The sequence below is a fragment of the Sapajus apella genome, unplaced genomic scaffold (assembly GCF_009761245.1).
Source record: "Sapajus apella isolate SASKATOON/1434 unplaced genomic scaffold, GSC_monkey_1.0 scaffold207, whole genome shotgun sequence".
NCBI classification, from domain to species: domain Eukaryota; kingdom Metazoa; phylum Chordata; class Mammalia; order Primates; family Cebidae; genus Sapajus; species Sapajus apella.
In genome coordinates this window covers 171544-193815 of record NW_022437147.1, presented here as the reverse complement: position 1 = coordinate 193815, position 22272 = coordinate 171544, and the positions used below count along the sequence as shown (strand labels likewise).

The window sequence follows — 22272 nt, the reverse complement described above, 5'->3', positions numbered from 1 at the left end:
CAGGCATGACCACCGTGCCCAGCCCTACCACTGCAGTTTTAACGTTTGTAAACCTCTATGTCTTGTTGTATCTATTTCCTACCTTTTATCTTAGGTGCCAAATTTTGTAAGATGAGGGTACTAGTACCACTAGCCTTCCACCTGCCTCTCTCTTCCACTTGTCCATCTTTCAGCTTTTCTCAGCTATATCTTTACTTTTACAGTGTTGAGTCTGATAAAACTTGCCTTCTCTAACTGGAAATATTTTCCTTGCATTGCCCATTGGTCGAGTCTAAAGGTCATAAGCTGTCTTAGTCCCTTTAGTGTTGCTATAAAGGAATACCTGAGGTTGGGTAATTTATAAAGAAAAGAGGTTTCTTTGGCTCACGATTCTGCTGCTGGAAGATTGGGCATCTGGGGAAAGCCTCAGGCTCCTTCCACACATGCTGAAAAGCAGAGAGGAGCCAGCGTGTGCAGAGATCACATGGCAAGAGAGAAGGCAAAAGAGAGGAGGAAGGTCTCAGGCTCTTTTTAACAACCAGCTCTCCCGGGAACTAATAGAGCAAAAACTCACTCACTGTCTCCCCGCTCCTCAGAGAGGGCATTAATCTATTCCTGAGGAATCCACGCCCATGACCCAAACGTCTCCCATTAGGCACCGCCTCCAACATAGAGGATCAGATTTCAACATGAGGTTCCAAAGGGTCAAATGTCCAAACCACAGCACAAGCCAATGGGCAGTGTTAATGTAACTACTGTCTGTAGTAGAGCTAAGTAGTGCTTGCTGTGATTACACATCCCTCTCTACAATCTAATATCACAACCGCAGCATCACTCAAAGTAGATAGTTCTTTATATCTTTTCCTTTAAAATTTTTTAGCTTTTCATATTTTTATTAAAATCTATAAAAATATGGAACACTTCTTGAATTTGCATGTTATCCTTGCAGAGAGGCATACTAATCTCTGTATCGTTTAGTATATGTGCTGTAATCCACCCACCTTGACCTCCCAAAGTGCTGGGATTATAAGCATGTGCCACCATGCCCAGCTGTGCTAATATCTTTCTAAATTGAGTTCATTCTGCTAATTTTTACCAGTTGCTCTAAATTATGGCACTTTTTTTTTCTAAGACAGAGTCTTACACTGTGTCACCCAGGCTGAAGTGTAATGGCGTGATCTCGGCTCACTGCAACCTTCACCTCTCAAGTTCAAGTGATTTTTGTGCCACAGCCTCCTAAGTAGCTGGGATTACAGGGTGCACCACCACACCTGGCTAATTTTTGTATTTTTAGTTTCACCATATTGGGTGAAACTAAATATATGGGTTTCACCATATTGGCCAGGCTGGTCTAGAACCCGTAACCTCTGGTGATCCACCTGCCTCAACCTCCCAAAGTTCTGGGATTACAGGCGTGAGCCACCACACCTGTAAAATCATGGGGCATTTGAACCATGTCTCTCCTGTATTTTGTTGGTGGCATTTGTTTTCCCAGAGGTTTTTTTTGAGACCTAGTCTTGCTCTGTCACCCAGGCTAGAGTGCAGTGGCATGATATCAGGTCACTACAATCTTCACCTGCTGGGTTCGAGTGATTCTCCTGCCTCAGCCTCCCAAGGTGTGTGCCACTACGCCCAGCTAATTTTTGTATTTTTGGTAGAGACGGGGTTTCACTCTGTTGGCCAGGCAGGTCTCGAACTCCTGACCTCAGGTAATCCACCCCTCTCAGCCACCCAAAGTGCTGAGATGACAGGCATGAGCCACTGTGTCCGGCCTCCTTAGGTTTTTTATTGGTCTGTTTTTTTTGGCGTGTGTGACTTACTGAAGGAAGAATTGTGCCTCCTTGACTTCTTCCCTAAAATCCTCTGGTTTCTAACCCATTTGTCTATTGCTTGAAATAAATGCATTCTTTTTGAAGACATTCTTTGTAGATTCTACTCACTGATGTCCTCATGGCTTCCTAGCCTTGAAGTTGTGAATTTCCATTAAATTTTAGGCTTTGTTCTACATGTCTTGGATGCCACATCTCTCTTTGCCTATGTTTTACATTCATTTTGGTGAAATGTAGTTAACAGTCTCAAGCCACTGATTCTGATCGAGGCATACTTTCTGAGTCTTACGTGTTTGAAAACATCTTTACTATGATTGGTATGGGTTTATAGGCTTGAAATGAATTTTTCTTTAACCTTCGAAAATCTTGCCATATTGTTGCAGATTTGAAAAGGCACACGCTGATCTGTGTTTGTTATAACTGACTCTTTTTTCCTTTTTGAAAGCTACTAGAGTTTCTTTCTCTTTATTCCTCAATATTCTTGAATAATTATTAATACAATTATATATTAATTTGTCAGTGAACTGTCTGAATGTGACTCCTTGCTCATTTATTGAGTTTGGTAGTCAGTGAGTCTATCAGTCAGGTTCTCATCACATAAAAATCACACAGAAATTTGAACAGGGAAACTTTAAAGAATCATTAATTTGTAGCAGGGGATTAACTACTAAGAGGAAAAGAGAACTGTATGGTTGGCTGGGCAAGGTGGCTCACGCCTGTAATCCCAACACTTTGGGAGGAAGCCAAGGTGGGCAAATTGCATGAGCCCAGATGTTTGAGACCAGCCAGGGCAACATGGTGAAACCCTGTCTCTACAAAAAATTAAAAAATTAGTTGGACATGGTGGTGCACACCTGTAGTCCCACATACTCAGGAAGCTGAGGTGATAGGATTGCATGAGCTCAGGAGTTTGAGGCTGCAGTGAGCCATGATCACACTCCAGCCTAGGCAAGAGAGTGAGACCCTGTATAAAAAAAAAAAAAAAAAAAAAAGTGAGAAAGAATACAGGAGTGGCACATACACTGAGCAGCCTCTACCTCTAGGGCTGAGGCAAGGGGGAGTTCAGAAGTGGCTGCCTCTTGCGCACCCCAAAGCTGAAATTCAGATTTCAGGGCATGGCTCCTTGGCCTATTGAGGCATCACAGTCTGGGGAGGAGCTGCATGCTGGCCCATGTGAGATACCGCCTGCTCAGGTTTTTTGTTTTTGTTTTTGAGACAGAGTTTTGCTCTTGTCACCCAGGCTGGAGTGCAATGGCACAATCTCGGCTCACCGCAACCTCCGCCTTCTGGGTTCAAGCAATTCTCCTGCCTCAGCCTCCCGAGTAGCTGGGACTACAGGCGTGTGCCACCACGCCCAGCTAATTTTTGTATTTTTAGTACAGATGGGATTTCACCATGTTGACCAGGATGATCTCGATCTCTTGACCTCGTGATCCACCTGCCTTGGCCTCCCAAAGTGCTGGGATTATAGGCGTGAGCCACTGTGCCCGTCCTGCTCAGACTTTTAAAAAAACAGCTGGGAAACCACCACCCACTGGGTGCCTACAAGTCTTGCTGAGAAGCCTGCTGGGTGCTGGGGGCACTCACTGGAGACCTGCTCACAAGTTTGCTCTACTGAAACTTTCGAGGATGCTGCCTGCTGGGGTGTCTGCAAGACTTGCCAGGAACCACCTGCAGGGTGCTGCTGAAACTCACTGGGGTGACACCCCTGAGTATTCCACTGGCTGCTAGCTATTGCAGGCCCAAGCTGGTGAAAGCACACCCATGGTAGAGAAGCACCTTTTTCCTGCACAACTCCTCCAGCACCCTCAATCAGCAAAGCTTAACCCGATGTCAGCTGGGAAAGGAGAGACAGTGACCTTGTCCGGCTCCCGTAATTCAAAGGAGGACAAAGAAGGGTGTCTTTTCGGCTGAGAGGTAACACACCAATAAACAGCAAATATCCTGAAGTCTAAAAACTTACTTGTCTCCTTAGCTCTGGGGAGTTTTCTTATGCAGGTTAAGCATCCCTAATTCAAAAATTTGAAATGCTCTGAAATCTGAAACTTCTTGAGTGCCAACATAACATGACACTCAAATGTTATGCTCATTGGAGCACTTGGGTATCAGATTTTTGGATTAGAGATGCTCAGCTGGTAAGTACAATGTAAATATTCCAGAATCTAAAAACGTCTGAAATCTGAAACACTTCTGGTCTCAAGCATTTTGGATAAGGGTTATTCAAACTATATTATTTCGTTGATAATTTCTTCCTCTTCCCCCCGGCCCCCACATTTTTCTATGGTTTTTAGAACTCTTATTAATCACACATTAGGCTTCGTTCGGTTCCTTCTCTGGCTTTTTCATCTTTTCTCTGATTTTTCATGTTTTTAATTCTTTTGCTTTGTGTTCTAGGAGACTTCCCTCACATTATCTTCTTCTTATTCTATTGAACGTTTTATTGTGTAATCATCTTTTATAATTCTATCGGCAGCATTTTTTGTTGGATTTTTTTTTGGTTGGATTTGTTTTTGTTCTATTGGTTGTTTTGTTTTCTTTTGTTGTTGTTGTTGTTGTTGTTATGTTTTTCTCAAAAGAGCAAACCTGTGAGCAGATCTCCAGTGAGCTCCACCGGAACCCATCAGGCTTCACAGCAAGGCGTGCACACTGTATACTTTATATAGCATTCTGCATTGTTTTTCTTTTATATTTGGATGTTTTATGGTTATATTCATCTTCCAGAAATGTCAAAATCTTTTGTTTTCTTTTTCTTTTTTTTTTTTTATTTTTTGAGATGGAGTTGCCCAGGCTGGAGTGTAGTGGCACAGTCTCGGCTCACTGTAACCTCTGCCTTACAGGTTCAAACAATTCTCCTGCCTTACCTTCCTGAGTAGCTGAGATTACAGGCATCTGCCACCACACCTAGCTAATTTTTGTATTTTTAGTAGGGACAGGGTTTCACTGTGTTGACAGGCTGGTCTTGAACTCCTGACCTCAAGTGATCCACTCATCTCAGCCTCCCAAAGTGTTGGGATTACAAGCGTGAGCTACTGCACATGGCCAAAATCTTTGGTTTTCTGATGACTGAGTCTTTTCTCTTCGCTGATATAAGTTTGTACATTTTTTAAACATTTATTTTTACCATCATTTTAGTGGATCAGACTTCCTGAGTTTAAATCACAGCCATGATATTTACTAGCCATGTGACTGTTCTAAGCCTTCATTTTCTCATTTATGAAATGGGGATGATAATAGTGATCTAGGTTATAAGTCATAAGAGTATAAATGAAATAATACGTGAAAATCTTTAGCACAGTGCCTAGCATATACTCACTGCTTTAAAGACAGCTTTAGCTATTATTATTTGTAAATTATTTGTAATTATACCACATTATTTAAACTGATTATAATCCATTTGATCATTATTTTAAAAGCACTTGTAGCCTGTAAAATATAATTTCTTCGGTCTTGTTTATTGCCGCTGCTACTGCTGTCACTATTACCACTGCTACCACAGATATCTTCAAGCAAGCAGATGTAGAAATTAATAGAATCTTGGTTTAAGGGCAAATTAATGGAGTAAGATTTGGGGATGTTTACTCAGGATACAAAATCAATGTGCAAAAATCACTAGCACTTTGAGAGGCCTTGGCGGGAGAATTATTTGAGGCCAGGAATTCGGGACCAGCCTGGCCAACACAGGGGAGAGGGGGAGACCCCATCTCTACAAAATAAAAATAAAAAACATTAGCTGGGGTGGTTGCATGTGGCTGTAGTCCTGTCTACTCAGGAGGCTGGGGTGGGAGGATCTCTTGAGCCCAGGAGTTTGAGGCTGCGTGAGCTGTGATCACGCCACTGCACTCCAGCCTGGGCAACTGATCTGGACCCTGTGCTCCCCCCACCAAAAAAACAAAAGCCCACCTGACAGTGACTTCAGAGGAGAGACTTGGGCCTTTACTATTGACTGTCCCCAACTGTTTCTCAGAGCCACTGAGGAATCCCATGTGGGATGAGAAACACTCCACATTGCAGGGCACCGCTACCTGCAGGCGAATCCTGGGAATCCCCATGGACGCTGGTGTCTGGATCCTTCAGATGCCTGCCTGCTGCTTCCACCAGTCTGCTGGCCTCAGGCCAGGCTCTTTGTTGGAGCCCCAGTGGCAGGGCTATTGGCCTGCATTTGGAGAACCGGCTGACAGAGGGCCTGTGTTCTGTTCCCCTCCCCTTCTCTGCTTCACTTGCCATGAATGAACAGAACATGAGTGGAGAAGAGTGACGCATTTGGGGTGGAAGAGGCGATTGTCAAGTGCAGGATTTTCTGGCACCAGGTGGTGAAGAAGGAGAAAGGCCTGACGTCTCCGGAGCAGCAAGGGCTGGTCCGGGGAAGGGGAAGCACAGAGCGCTCTGCATTTGGCATTCGACCCCTACGGTGACCCAGGTTACCCTCAAACCCAGTGTTAAGAGGAAAACATTAAATAATGAACCCAGAGAAACTTTAAAAATAGCAGTGAAAAACTATGAAAATGGAGGAATAATCCTGAATCTGTTTCAACGTTAGAATTTTGTTTTTGTTTTTACAAAAACTAAGGTCTCTCTTTTTTCTGTGTTAAAAATAAATGCCTAGATCCTTTCACATTGCACCTTAGACAACATGGGGCCCCTTCACATTTTTGAACTGTCTTGGTTGAGAGCCTAAGATCCAAGATGGGTTCTTTTTTAACAGTAAAGTGAAAGGAAAGAAGACTCTCGTTTAATGAATATTTGTGAGGCCACCTGTCAAGTAGCATTACGATCTGGGCCAGGTAGTGAGATCAGTAAGATTCTACCCTTTTGCTCTTAGAGTTTGAAGTCAGAGGATGCAACTTCAAAATAAATGAGGGCATCAATGATGGGCCGAGTGTTGGGGATTTGCACCAGAGACAGCTCAGAGAACAGCTGCGTGGGGACAGGACCTGTCTAGGTGAGCAGATTGTCCACAGATTATTCAAAGTCATCAAAGGTCAAAGGTCTGTGAGCTGTGCTTGTTTAGGGAGTCATTTTCAGCGTCTGCATAGTAAGTTTTGAACCGATGGCTGTTAGGGTTGCCAAAATACACAAAACACACAGGTTGCCTTATTTATGAAATGGAATAACTTTATTGATGATTTCTGCCGTGTCTGAGAAACCTCGTGGACATGCGATCTGAGCTAACTTCCTGATATTGGCTGCAGCTTTGCTCAGTATCCAGGGAGTATCTGAGTGAGCTCAGAAGCACAGGGTGCCTGGCTGCTTAGTGGGTCCATGCAGTTGTTAATCTCACGCAGAACCCAGCAGGGAGGTCAGTGTGGACTGTTTTTGTCTTAGATCCAATGAGACATTAAATGCTATAAGAAGACTCTGGTTGCACTGTTGAATGTGGATTTTTTTTTCTTTGTTTTTTTTTTTTTTTTAATTTTGATTTTTTTCAAAATGTAGCACCTCATCTGTCCTTTATAAAGTTTTAGGATGGGGCAGTTCATTGTGACACACCTTTAAAGCTCTTTACTTTTTTTTAATTTTTTTTTTTTTTTTTTTTTTTTTTTTTTTGAGATGGAGGCTCACTCTGTTACCCAGGCTGGAGTGCAGTGGTGCCATCTTGGCTCGCTGCAATCTCCACCTCTTAGGTTCAAGCTAGTCTCTCCCTCTGCCTCCCAAGTAGCTAGGACTACAGGCCCCCACCACCAGGCCCGGCTAATTTTTATATTTTTAGTAGAGACTGGTTTCACCATGTTGGCCAGGCTGGCCTCAAACTCATGACTTCAGGTGATCCACCCACCTCGGCCTCCCACAGTGCTGAGATTACAGGTGTGAGCCACCCTACTGAGCCTAAAGCTGTTTACTTTTGAGCATGCCACCGTATCCTGTCTGACATGAAACCATTCATCTGGAAACATTTTATTTGGTCTTCCAAATTCATCAGAATGTCAGCCACAAAACATAGCTTGGGGCCTTATAATTGAACCATTTACTTACAAGATTTGAAGTATCAAGTTGGAATAATTTTCTGTAAAACATAAGTAACTATTTTATGAATATGTATTTATGATGAATTATTTCCTTCACAAATGAAGAATCTGTTTTAATAGAAAATGGTAACTGGGTATATTATTAGATACATTTTTTTTTATTTCCCTACTTTCAGTTTCAATAGGGAAATTTTAATTTTTCCTGTTTTTATTTTCTTATTTTATTTTCCTATTTCAGTGAATGAAATCATTCAGTTGTAAGCAACTCTAAGTTTCTTGAGGAAACTTGGGTGTTATACATCTCTCTCTTCTCGCCAGCTCAAACTAGCTTAAGCAAAACATGGAATTTATTGACATGAATAATAGGAAAATCCAAGGATGAAGCTGGCTGCAGATGGAACTCAAGAGTTCTTTGGGTTTTGTAGTAGATGGGTCTGACAGGTGGCCTCTGGCAGCTTTTCTAGCTTCAACCCAGAAAGAAAAAAGAGAGACCATCTTTCTTCCAGTGCCACTAAACCAAGCCTTCTGGAAGGAATATCTTTGGCGGAGGACAGAGGAGTGGGGCCATGCATGGTCTATTTTTGCAGTGAGGGTTGGGTGGGGCATGGTTATAGGGAGAGAGATGAACAGAGGGGTATAATGGAGGCAAAACCCAAGTATGTCCACTGTAACACACAAATATGATCCATACCTGTGTGCATACTTCAGCCCTGCATCAGCTTAACACAGGCAGCAGGGCTGGAGTGTGGAGAGGAGCGTGGCCGGGGTCGACATCTGGGTCTACAGCTTGTCTCCCTCCTCCTGAGAACAGTCAAGTGAGCCTTGAAGTGATGGGCTAAGGTGCAGTGCTTCTCAAACTTGTTTTTTTTAGCATCCAGATAACCAAGATGGCTGAAATCATGGTTGCAGATGGGGGTGGGGTGGCACATGTAACTCTTGGCTCACATAAAGAATGGAAATAGTAAGAGTTTCTTCTCTGTGTTAGAAGTTACGGGAGGGGAGTCACTGAGCAGGGTGCCTGAAATTCTTCCTGTGTGACATTTTCAGGCTCTGGTGGGTGGAAAGATTTTGTAAATGTATCTTCTTGGTGAGAGGGTGTCCTTTGAATCTGCTAGTAGGTTGGAGTGTTTGCAGGGAAATATTCATCAAAGGGCTTTCTCAGTGAAGAGCATGACTTAGGATGATCCTTATTTTACATGCATTTCCATCACACATAAACGAAGTTAGGGTCTCAACACTCCCACTGGTGCCTTCTCCATGCCGCGCTCAAGCCTCTGCCTTGGCAAAGCGCTCGCTCCAGAAGCCTACACTTCGAGCCCGTCCTTATTTTAGGTGAAATCATTTATTTCATCTGTGTTTTCACTCTCTAGTGTGTCATCTCTTACTTTTTCACTTCTTGAAGTAAAAAAAATTTTTGTCCTGAGTTTGGAAACCTACCAGCACCTTTCCTTGGTAAGCCAGGGCCCATTTGTGTAGAGTGAGCTTTTAAAATCACTTTACAGTTCCTTCCACATTTGTTGTAAGGGAGGGTTTAGAATACAAATCACAGTTCAGTAGCCAAATATTTTACCAGCCCATCAATGCCCTGAGGACACTGCATGGCAGATATTCTTCGGCTGGTGCCTTCTGGTGCCCCGTGGCCGAGACCTGAACTGACCGTCCACCCTCTTGCCTGGAGATGTGGCCCATCTGGCTTCACGTCCAGTGCCCCCTAACCCATCAGTAACACTCAGTAAAGAATTGAGCAAAACTTGCTGAAAAAAAACCAAAACCTCTTTGTGAGTTTATTTGGCTTCAGAGTGTCCTGAGCTATCTTTAAAAATAAAGCAACTTGGGCCAGGTGTGGTGGCTCACATCTGTAATCCCAGCACTTTGGGAGGCCAATGCGGGCAGATCACCTGAGCTCAGGAGTTGAAGACCAGCCTGGCCAACATGGTGAAACCCCGTTTCTACTAAAAATACAAAAATTAGCCAGGTGTGGTGGCTCTCACCTGTAATTCCAGCTATTTAGGAGGCTGAGGCAGGAGAATTGCTTGAACCCAGGAGGCGGAGGTTACAGTGAGCCGAAATTGTGCCACTGTACTCCAGCCAAGGCAACAGAGCTAGACTTTGTCTCAAAAAAATAAAATAAAATAGAGCAACTTGGGCTGGGCCTGGGAATGGTGGCTAATACCTGTAATCTCAGCACTTTGGGAGGCCGAGGCAGGCAGAGCACCTGAGTTCAGGAGTTGAAGACCAGCCTGGCCAACACGGTGAAACCCCATCTCTACTAAAAAATGTAAAAATTAGCCAGGTGTGGAGGTGGGCGTCTGTAATCTCAGCTACTCGGGAGGCTGAGGCAGGGAGAATTGCTTGAGCCTGGGAGGTGGAGGTTGCAGTGAGCCGAGATCGTGACACTGCACTCTAGCCTTGGTGACAGAGTGAGACTGTCTCAAAAAAACAAAAGACAAGCAAACAAACAAAAAAGAGCTTCTCATGGTGATACATACCGGTAGTTCCAGCTACTTGGGAGGCTGAGGCAGGAGGATCGTTTGAGCCCAGGAGTTGGAGGCTTCAGTGAGCTGTGATCACACACTGCACTCTAGCCTGGGCAACAGAGCAAGACACTGTCTCTAAAAAAAATAAAAATAAATAAATAAATAAAAAGAGCAACCACACAGCAGTTCAGTTATTAAAATCTGTTCATGTATTCAGCTAGTAGACAAAAGCACCAAGTTATGTCCGGCCTGTGGACCAGTTGTTGAGATTTGTCTATGAGCACACTGAAATACAGTTTTATAGTGTCATTCGATGAGGGTGCTTTACGCAGCCCGTCAGGCTCCTTTTTGTGGAAACAGGTGTAGCCACAGCCGGAGGGCGATTCTTCACCACATCGTCACCAGTTGTGTAGGGTTTTTCCATTCATCTTGCTTCTGAAAAGAGCTTGAAGACAAGTGTAAGCAATTGCTACCTTGTTGGTATGCATCTGCTTCCCAAGGTCTATACCTAGCACCTAGACTTCTTTTCAGATACAAAATGTGTGATTCATTTTCATTCAAAATTTCCTTCCTTTTTTTTCCTGGAGTGATATGACTCATGCTGCAGGGTTCTCTGTTTTATTTTATTCATTTTTTTGAGAGGGAGTCTTGCTCTGTTGCCTAGGCTGGAATGTAGTGGTATAATTTCGGTTCAATGCAGCCTCTGCCTCCTGGATTCAAGCAATTCTCCAATCTCAGCCTCCCAAGTAGCCGGGATTACAGGTGCCCACCACCATGTCCTGCTAATTTTTGTATTTCAGTTGAGACGGGGTTTAACCATGTTCGTCAGGCTGGTCTCAAACTCCTGACCTTAGGTGATCCACCCACCTTGGCTTCCCAAAGTGCTGGGATTACAGGCATGAGCCACTGCATCAGGCCTATTTTTTTTTTTTAATTTTTTAAAATTTCAACAGCTTTAGGGGTACAAATGGTTTTTGGTTGTATGGATGAATTGTATAGTGGTAAAGTCAGGCACCTAGTATACCCGCCACCTGAATAGTGTACATTGTACCCAATAGGTAATTTTTCATCCCTCACTGTCACTACCCCTTCTCATAGGAGACATCAAGGTGAGTCAACCTCCAAAATTACCAATTAATGTTTTAAATAAGCAGCTAGTATATTCGCTACTTTCTAGAGGGGCTGCTGCTTCTGGTTGTGAAGCCCTAGTGTCAGTGGTGCCACATCTTCATTCATTGCTAGTTTGTCTTCATTGCTTTGGGACCCCAGGGTCTCTCTTGACCTCTAGCAGAAATTGTTCTCCAAGGATCTGGAATGCCAGTTCGCTAGAATTGCAGAATTTCTGCCCTCAGAAGTACTATGCATTGTGCAAGGCGTGCAGAATAGAGGAGTGCTCAACCCTGCAGAGATAAGACCATCCTCTCTCTTCCTCTAGCTGCCTTTCCTTAGGAATTCACAGTGTCCTTATCATTCTGTCCCTCGACTGTTTAGGTCCAATGGCTTATCACGTATGAAATTCTCATCATGAGCTTTCCTATAAATTCCAAGTTCTTCCTTAGTTTTCCTTTTCCCCTTTGGTTATATTAAGTGAACATTAAATTGTATTTTGGGGCCAGGCACAGTGGCTCATGCCTGTTATTCCAGCACTTTGGGAGACCGAGGTGGGAGAATTACTTGAGGTCAGGAGTTTGGGACCAGCCTGGCCAACATAGCAAAACCATGTCTCCACTAGAAATACAGAAATTAGTTGGGTATGGTGGCGCACACCTGTAATCCCAGCTCCTGTGGAGGCCGAGGCAGGAGAATTGCTTGAACCTGGGAGGTGGAGGTCACAGTGAGCTGAGATCATGCCACTGAACTCCAGCCTGGGTGACAGAGTAAAACTCTGTCTTGGAAAAAAAGAAAAGTTGTATTTTGGGAAATGCTTATAATGTAACCCTGCTCACAATAACTGTATCAGTTTCTTTTTTTAAGAGACAGAGTAGCACTCTGTCATCCAGGTTGGAGTGCAGTGGTGCAATCATAGCTCACCACAGCCTGCAACTCCTGGGCTCAAGGAATCCTCCTGCCTCAGCTTCCCGAGTATAGGCTTGAGCCACCATGCCTGGCTAATTTAAGAAAAAATATATATATATCTTTGGTAGTGACAGTGTCTCACTGTGTTTCCCAGGCTGTCCTCAAACTCCTAGCCTCAAGTAATCCTCTAGCCTTGGCTTCCCAAAGCACTACCCTGCCAATATCAATTTTTGTTATTCCTCTCTTTGTTTACATCTTCTTACTTCGTTGGTTCATCACAATTCTGGGTGCGGGAGGTTGTCTATGGGATGAGAGAGGACACTACGCTCCGTTAGCCCATTATATGATCTAGAAGCTGGAACTGCAGTTTTATGTGTCAATCAATCAATCAATCACAGTAACTGCGTGGCTTAGGGCAAAACACTCCATCTTTTAGGCTTGCCTCTAAGATGAGGATGATGATCTAATGAAGAATGAGGATTGGTTAACATTGGTAAGGAACTTTTCTAGGCCAAGCACATATTATTTTTCCACTGTTTTAGACTAGCTCCTAGTATCCTGGCTTTTCTCACATTTGAAGAAGGCATTCTTATTTAAGAAGGGTGCTTTGGAAGACCTTTCTTGGGAGAAGGAAAGGGTGGCCCTTGCAGGTGTCTTGTGTGTGTGCAGTTGTGAGGCACACAGGCTTGGCTCTGGGTGCAGTGAGGTCTGGCCCCCACCCGCCTCTCCAGGGGCGGCTTAGTCCTGCTGGTGCTTAGGCCTCTCTTCTCTCCCACTTTTCCAGGTATCTCTAGGAACTTACTGCCCTTTCAATAAGAAGCTTACATTTTTTTTTAAAGAACCAGCCAATGAGAATGTATTTGGTGATGTCTCACAGCTGAAATCTTCTTTCTTTGCTAAGTATGTGTGCCTGTTAAGGGGTAGAAGGGAGAAACCTTCTAGATTATGTTCTTTTTTCCTCCCTCTTCCTTTCTTGCCATTCTTCCCCTCCCCCAGCCCCCACCCCAAATAAATACACAAAACAGAAGTCCTATAGTGTCATGCTTAAGAATGTGGATTCAGGCCACCCTGCCTGATTTGAATCCTAACTTGGCTCTAACACCTGGGCAAGCTGGTTAACTGTCCTGAGTCTGTTTCCTGATCTGTAAAATGGGGATGAAGACAATTCTTGCCTCATAGGATTATGATGAGGATTAGATGAGTTAACATATGGGAAACACTCCGAGTGCCTGCCGTTAACCCATTTGTGCTTGAGGTTGCAATCATTTTGTGTGGAAAAGCAGACCTTGGCGATGACCTTGAGCAGTGAGTTATAAATAACTCCTACAAGCTTAGCGTTCCAATAATGGAACACTAGGCATATATAGTTAAGGACTATGTCAGTGTCAGTGACTATGAGACAAAAACCATCGGGTCATAGCTATTCTGCAGTAATTGTTAGGAAAAAGAATTTTAGAATGGAGCATTCTGAAATATTAAAATAGTACTGTTTCTATATTTGTACAGTTTTTTATTTTTCTATATTCTTACAGTTATTTTTACAGTTTCTATAGAAACAAATATATAGGCTGGGCACAGTGGCTCACACCTGTAATTCCAACATTTTGGGAGGCTGAGGCAGGAGGGTTCCTTGAGCCCAGGAGTTTGAACCAATCTGGGCAACATAGGGAGACCCTGACCTTATACTAAAATGTATACATTTTAATATATATCATATATAAATATAAATATTTTATGTATTGTTATATATGTGTGTGTGTGTGAATACATATCTATAAATATAAAACAAAAAGGCCAGCTGCAGTGGTTCACACCTGTAATCTCAGTACTTTGGGAGGCTGAGGTGGGTGTATCATGAGGTCAAGAGATCGAGACCAGCCTGGCCAACGTGGTGAAACCCCATCTCTACTAAAAATACAAAAATTAGCGGGGAGTGGTGGCATGTGTCTGTAATCCCAGCTACTTGGGAGGCTGAGGCGGGAGAATAGCTTGAACCAGGGAGGTAGAGGCTGCAGTGAGGCGAGATTGTGCCACTGCCCTCCGGTCTGGCAACGGAGCGAAACTCCATCTCAAACGGCAACAACAACAACAAAACCCAAAGTCCTAGTCACCATTTTGGGGGAAAAGGATCAGCTCTAATTTAAGCAAATACCTAAAGCAGCCTCCCTCAAGGTTCAGAGAAAGTAGCATGTTACTCTGTTCCATGTGTAGCAGGAAAATAATCATCACAGATCCCTCCTGAACATTTTGGGTATGCCAAGCACTATACTGAGTGCTTGACACTGATGATTTCATTTTAGGCTCTTATGAGTTTTGTTCCTGTACTTGTTTTACAGAAGAGGAAAGAAGTTTGGAGAGATTAAACTTGCCCAAGTTAGGAAGTGGCTGAGTGTAATGGGATTCCTGAATCCACCTGCTTATATGGGGTGGAGTGTTCTGCCTCCATCCTTCTGCCGTTCAGAACCAGGGAGAGTTCGACAGCTTTGCCATGAAAATCACATCATCTCTTATGGTTGTTAGTGAGTCTGGTAATGCATGTCCTTTAAAAGGCAGTTTTCATGTTGATGAACCTCTACTTGCCTTTACTTGTAAGTCAGAGTGCCAAAAACAAGGAGCCAAGTTCACGATTCTTTGTTTTCTATGACTTGACAAAGGTTTCTGGCATGAGAGCCTCCTTTTTGTAGCTGTAAAGCAACAGAGGTTCTACACTGAAGTTGACAGCGTCTTAGCTGAGTGAGCCGCGGCAGGGATTCCCGTTTCTTATGTTTCCACTTGCTTATTGACTGATCCAACTTCCAGATGGGCACTACTTTCATTCCAGAAAGGGAACGAGAGCAGCTCATCTGTTTTCCTTAGCATGCTCCTCAGTTATTTGAAAGGGTAATTTTGAGCTTATTTTTCTTCTTGTTTGTAGACAACAGTGGTGAGATAATTCGAGCATCTACCAATAACAGAGTGTGACAGGTATTCCATAATCATTGCTATCCAGCATCTGGTGGCCAGGGGTACATGGGGATTTTGTTGTCCTTGGAAACCTGGAAGGAACTATTAGTCATGTCTTAATCCTGAGCCATAAATTTACACTCATTTGAGAGATAAGCAAATTTGGCAGAAAGACTGAGTCAAAATCTTGGTCTTGACCTCTGAAATAGGATTAGTGAACAAACTAAATCATAAATTATTTGCTATTTTAGTCACAGAAGCTGGAGTGTCACCAATAAAGGAATCTTTAAAAATTATTTATTATCCCTCATACTTTAAATTATTCATTATTGGTCATTTAGACTCCAAATACTGTTACAGATTGAAAAGTAAAAGAAAAAATCTTTCCACTATAGAACATTGCAATTTTATTTAATGAGAAAAATATTCTTTTACTCTTTTTACTTTACTAGAAGAAAATGTTCCACTGAATAATTGATGCTTCTGAAATGAAGTTTGTATTTTATGATACTAGAATAGCTTTCATTATCTAAATGAATGTTAGCCTTGAATATTAACTATTTTCATATGAAAAATATTTGAACCTAAGAGAGGTCAGCCAACTTGATCATTCTCAGGTAAAGTTCAGACCATGAATTATACAGAACTACAGATGATTGCAGATGATGAAACTAATCACAATATGCAAATCAACAGTGATTAACAACCATGTGCAGGCTTTCTCATGGTTTTGTTCAAATGAAATAGGATATTAAAACTGGAAACTTAATTATGTAATTTAGGATGATAACTACATCATTATACTTTCACATTTTTAAAAAGAACTGAGACAAATGTCGTCAATTGTGATTTTGTAATCTTTGTTTCTATTTTGTATAAATTAAAATAAAAAATAAATTATTTTTGATGACAGAGGGGTGAAATAAAAACATAGTGTCCCCTAGTATTGCATATTCTGGATCCAAAGTTCTTGCTTCTACAATGCATGCTTGGTTCAAAATGATATAAATAGCCTCCATAGTACTGATTTATACTTCTAAAACTCCTTTCTGAAGATTCAACAGCAGGTCCTTGTTATCCGAGGATAATGAGAACCAGAAAAAAGGCCATTTAAGGTCAATCCACTTAAATGGGGCCCAGAATTTCATAACATAATGAAAAAAAGCTTTGGGACTTTATTGTGAAAAAAATTAACTGAAAATCATTAAAATAAGTTTATTTTAGCATATATTTATCAAAATTTAGGTGATCATTGTGACTATGGCAAGCTGTTAGAATGAGCAGTGCAAAAGTCAAGTGTTGATTATTTTGAAAGGAGTAAAGTTTTCGTATAAAATTAGGTGATTCTATGTTTCGGTACTTTTTATATCACAATTGACATTTACATCACAGCATAAAGATGACCAGTATTACAAAGGTATTCAAGGTCTTGGTCATTTTCTTTTGGAGCCTTGTAGAGTCTTAAATACTAAAATCATTCTAGAAAGTTCTATCTTGTCACCAACATTAGATTTTTCTCTTAAATGATTGTTTCCTAATCAAACTGTTCAGTCCCCACTTGCCATTGTTTTACCTGTTATTGGGGAGATTCTCTAATGCCATTTTGATTAGCTTCATAAGTTCTGCATTTGGGGAAAGTTTTGCAATGCCACTCTGCAGTGGACATACATCTGTGGGAGGTACAAGACAGGCACTAACAGAGGGAATAGGGATAGAGGCTGACTTTGAACAAGGATGGATTTTTGAGAGGGGACTCAAGTCAAAAAATGGCTATTAGGAAATGTTTTAGTATTTTGAAGGTGTGCTTCCCTGAGCAAGCTCATCACTTGAAGGGATTTGGGTCGTGAATGCTCTGATAACAAGGGCTCCCTGGCCTATGTGTATGAATGCATTGCAGTGTGCACTATGAAAAAGAAATTCGGCCGGGTGCGGTGGCTCACGCCTGTAATCCCAACACTTTGGGAAGCCAAAGCTGGTGGATCACCTGAGGCCAGGAGTTCAAGACCAGCTGCGTCAACATGGAGAAACCCCGTCTCTACTAAAAATACAAAATTAGCTGGGCATGGTGGCTAATGCCTGTAATCCCAGCTACTAGGGAGGCTGAGGCAGGAGAATCACTTGAACCCGGGAGGCGGAGGTTGGGGTGAGCCAAGATCACGCCATTGCACTCCAGCCTAGGCAACAAGAGTGAAACTCCGTCTCAAAAAAAAAGGGACTCATGGGTCGAGGGGATCCCAGCTCTAGCCTTGGTTCTGCCAGTGAGTAGCTGTATAATCATGGATGAATCACTTCCTTTTGGCATAAATTTACTTATCTATGAAAAGAAAAGGTTTAGCTAAGGTCCCTTCTACTCATAATATTCTGTGATTCTAAGTTGGATATTTTGAGCTGGGGAAGAGCTATATCACTCTGTTTGCATAATTCTTAGAGCTCAGCAAATATCAACAACTCCTCCTTTTAGTTTATTTGCACTGTGTGTGTGTGTGTGTGTGTGTGTGTGTATTTATATATATATATATATATATATATGCATTTTAGATTTCAGTAGCTTCATCCATATGTAATTATGTTCTTAGTAAAGTTGTAATCAGCACTTTGGTACAATTTTCAATTCTGCTCTTTTCACCAGTCTTATAAGTGTTTGCATATATATTGTAACCTTAACTAATCTTTCTCTGTTCACACTTATCTTTCCTAATAGCTGGTAGCCCATTGAGTAAATGTATTTTATTAAGTGTATTAAAACATATACCTAAATATATGAAAACGTACTGATATACATCTTAACCTCTGGGCAATGGAGCATCTCCATACATCAGAGATTTTGTTGTGTGTTTTTTTGGGCCATGTTACCCTAGACATTTTTATAGATAGACAATTTTTTAAAAAGAGCTCCTCATACTCGTAGCTCAGTTCTGTGTGCATTTCAGTGCACAAATGATTTTTGCCGCTGCTGTAAACAGGAAGAAACAAACTAAGGCAAAGAGCCCAGCTAAGTGAAACAGAGAGGAACAAAAGAAAATTAGAATTTGGCTTTTGCTGCTGCCAAGCTGGGCAAATAGGGATCCCAGGGAGCCTGGTGTTAAATGACAAAGGAAGCAGGGAACGAGGCAGAAATCCCAATGGGATCTGAACTTGGCATCTTCAGAGGCTTGGCTGCTCCTGCCACACTTCAGGGAGCATCTGATCACCTGGGAAGGCTAGTGACCTTTGGCTTCTGACGTTGCACTGGTCAGACCAACAGTCGCCAGAGAACTAAGCCATCAGTCATCCCCAGAGAGGAGACAGTCCAGCTTACTGCCTCACCACCTCAAAGCATCCACAAACGGAATTAGCTAATGCTACATTATTAGACATTTCTGCACTTTTCATTTATATTCAGGAGCTTGGGAATATTCAGTGTGTCCTTGGGGGAAAATAGTTTGCTCAACCATCATAATTAGATTTGCTACCTCTTATCCAGATAAAGGAAACATAATTGACACGTTCCCCTACTACCGGGGTGGAGGGGGGGTATCGTTGCTGCTTCTACATATGCGGGTAAACTATTTGCAATGCTTCTTTCTCATGGCTTACCCCAGGACTAAGGTGGTTATTGGGCAAGAAAGGGAACTATGCATTGCTGAAACTGGGAGTAACTTGTGATAACTAAAATGAGTGACTGAGGCAAAAGTCTGAATCGATCAAAATTTATTAAGCCAGTTTAAAGGCACATCCAGGAAAAAAACAAGCCACAGACACATCTGTTATTCCAAAGAAGTTTTCAGGAGGTTTAGTATTTATACCTTTCCTTAAAGGGGGAAGGCATTGTGTAAAAAGGGGCAGGTAAGTGGTAAGGCAAATTTTACTTTTTTTTTTTTTTTTTTTTTTTAAAGGGGGGGGGGCCTAAATAAAGAGAAGAGAAAGAGGGAGAGAGATCGGGAGTCTTACTGTATTGCCCAAGCTGGAGTGCAGTCTAAAAATGGGTATTAAAAAACCTCTTTTATGCCAATAATTGTGCTTGACAATGGAGACAGGAAGGAATAAGGGAGGAAGATAACAAACAAGCAGCCAACCAGTATTTCACTTAAACCTGTGAAATGCTATGCAATTACTGAGGAGTGATTTACTTCCAATTATGGGTCACTTACAGAGTAGGTGTGATGTGGTGCTGAGAAGAATGTATATTCTGTGGATTTGGGGTGGAGAGTTCTGTAAATGTCTATTAGGTTTGCTTGTTCCAGGTCTGAGTTCAAGTCCTGGATATCCTTGTTAATTTTCTGTCTCGTTGTCTGTCTAATATTGACAATGGGGTGTTAAAATCTCCCACTATTATTGTGTAGGAGTGTAAGTCTCTTTGTAAGTCATTAAGAACTTGCCTTATGTATCTGGGTGCTCCTGTAATGGGTGCATATATATTTGGGATCGTTAGCTCTTCTTGTTGCATTAATCCTTTTACCATTATGTAATGTCCTTCTTTGTCTCTTTTGATCTTTGTTGCTTTAAAGTCTATTTTGTCAGAGACAAGAAGTGCAACTCTGCTTTTTTTTTTGCTCTCCATTTGGTTGGTAAATCTTCCTCCATCCCTTTATTTTGAGCCTTTGTGTATCCTTGCATGTGAGATGGGTTTCCTGGATACAGCACATCAATGGGTTTTGGCTTTTTATCCAATTTGCCTGTCTGTGTCTTTTGATTGGGGCATTTAGTCTATTTACATTTAGGGTTAATATTGATATGTGTGAATTTGATACTGCCATTTATTGCTAGCTGGCTGTTTTGCCCATTAGTTGATGCAGATTCTGCATTATGTTGATGCTGTTTACCTTTTGGTATGTTTTTGGAGTGGCTGTTACTGGTTGTTCCTTTCTATGTGTAGAGCCTCTTTCAGGAGCTCTTGTAAAGCAGGCCTAGTGGTGATGAAATCTCTGAGTATTTGCTTGTTCACAAAGGATTTTATTTTTCCTTCACTTATGAAACTTAGTTTGGCTGGATATGAAATTCCGGGTTGAAAGTTCTTTTCTTTAAGGATGTTGAATATTGGCCCCCACTCTCTTCTGGCTTGTAGGGTTTCTGCTGAGAGATCTGCTGTGAGTTTGATAGGCTTCCCTTTGTGGGTAACCTGACCTTTCTCTCTGGCTGCCCTTAACATTTTCTCCTTCATTTCAACCCCGGTGAATCTGACAATTATGTGCCTTGGGGTTACTCTTCTTGAGGAATATCTTTGTGGTATTCTCTGTATTACCTGAACTTGAGTATTGGCCTGCCTTGCTAGGTTAGGGAAGTTTTCCTGGATAATATCCTGAAGAGTATTTTCCAGCTTGGATTCATTCACTTTGTCACATTTAGGTACGCCTATCAAACATAGATTAGGTCTTTTCACATAGTCCCATATTTCTTGGAGACTTTGCTCATTCCTTTTTATCCTTTTTTCTCTAATCTTGTCTTCTCATTTTATTTCACTAAGTTGGTCTTCAACCTCTGATATCCTTTCTTCTGCTTGGTCAATTCGACTGTTGAAACTTGTGCATGCTTCACGAAGTTCTTATGTTGTGTTTTTCAGCTCCATCAATTCACTTATATTCCTCTCTAAATTGTCTATTCTCGTTAGTATTTCATCAAATCTTTTTTCAAGATTCTTAGTTTCTTTGCATTGGGTTAGAACATGTTCTTTCAGCTCACAGAACTTTCTTATTATCCACCTTCTGAAGCCTGATTCTGTCAATTCATCACACTCATTCTCCATCAGGCCTTGTTCCCTTGCTGGTGAGGAGTTGTGATCCCTTGTAGGAGGAGAGGCATTCTGGTTTTGGATGTTTTCAGCCTTTTTGCGCTGGTTTCTTCCCATCTTTGTGGATTTATCCATCTGTCATCTTTGTAGTTGCTGACTTTCAGATTGGGTCTCTGAGTGGACATCCAGTTTGTTGATGATAAAGTTATTTCTGTTTCTTAGTTTTCCTTCTAACAGTCTGGCCCCTCTGCTGTAGGACTGCTGAGGTCCACTCCAGGCCCTGCTTGCCTGGGGATCACCTGCAGCAGCTGCAGAACTGTAAGGGTTGCTACCAGTTTCTTCTTCTGCTATCTTTGTCCCAGAAAGATACCCACCAAATATCAGTCTGAGCTCTGCTTTATGAGGTGATTCTTTGGGTATACGGGGGTCAGGGAGCTCCTTGAGGAGACAGTCTGTCCTTTATAGGTGCTCAAGTGCTGAACTGTGAGCTCCGTTGTTCATTCAGAGCTGCTGGGCAGGTACCTTTAAGTCTGCTGCTGCAGAACTCATAACCGCCCCCGCCTTTTTTTTCTCCCAGGTGCTCAGTCCCAGGGAGTTAGGGCTTTATGTATGAGTTTCTGTTGTGTTGCTGCCTTTTTCTTTTTCAGGGCTGCCCTGCCCAGCAAGGAGGCAGCCTACCTCCATAGTGGTGGAGTGCCTCAGTAATGTCAGACGCCCCTCCCCAACAAAGTTGAACCTTCGCGGGTTCAGCTGTGCTTGCTGTGAAACTCTCAACCCACAGCGTTTCCAATTGCTATTTTTTTGTGGGGGTGGGACCAGCTGAGCCTGATCACCTGGTTCCCTGTCTCAGAGCCTTTTTTTTTTTTCTTTTAGTTGAACAGTCAATTCTCTCCCAGGTGTTCCAGTCACCTGTTAAAAAGGTGCTGGGATCTGTGTGATTTCCCATGTGGCGACCCACTGCACTAGCTGAAACAATGGCATTGAGATTTGTGGTGCCTTTTTGCCCGGGAATCTCCTGGTCTGGCTCCCTGTTTCAGTCCTCTTTTTAATCAGCTGAATGGGTGACTCTGCCTTCCCAGAGCTCCAATCGCCAGCCAAAAGGGCATGCAGTCCCTTGTATTTTGTACGGAGAACTGCCGCGCCGGGGCACTGGCAAAACAGCCGCACCGGCCAAAAAAGTTGTGCTGGAGACCCATGGGGCTCCTCCGCCTGGGTATCTCCTGGTCCGTGGGCAACAAAAATCTGTCTGGAAATGTGGTGTCCACTCACCCTCTGCACTTTCACTGGGAGCTGCAATGCTGAGCTGCTCCTAATTGGCCATCTTGGATCTCTCTCTACTTTTTTTTTTTTTTTTTTTT

General features: G+C 42.4%; 1 protein-coding gene across 3 annotated transcripts in view; it reads left to right on the top strand.

Annotated features, from left to right (window-relative positions):
- The window catches only part of SVIL (supervillin), a 217876-nt gene that overhangs the window by 24089 nt on the left and 171515 nt on the right, over positions 1 to 22272 (top strand). The gene's annotated exons all lie outside the window — the stretch shown is intronic.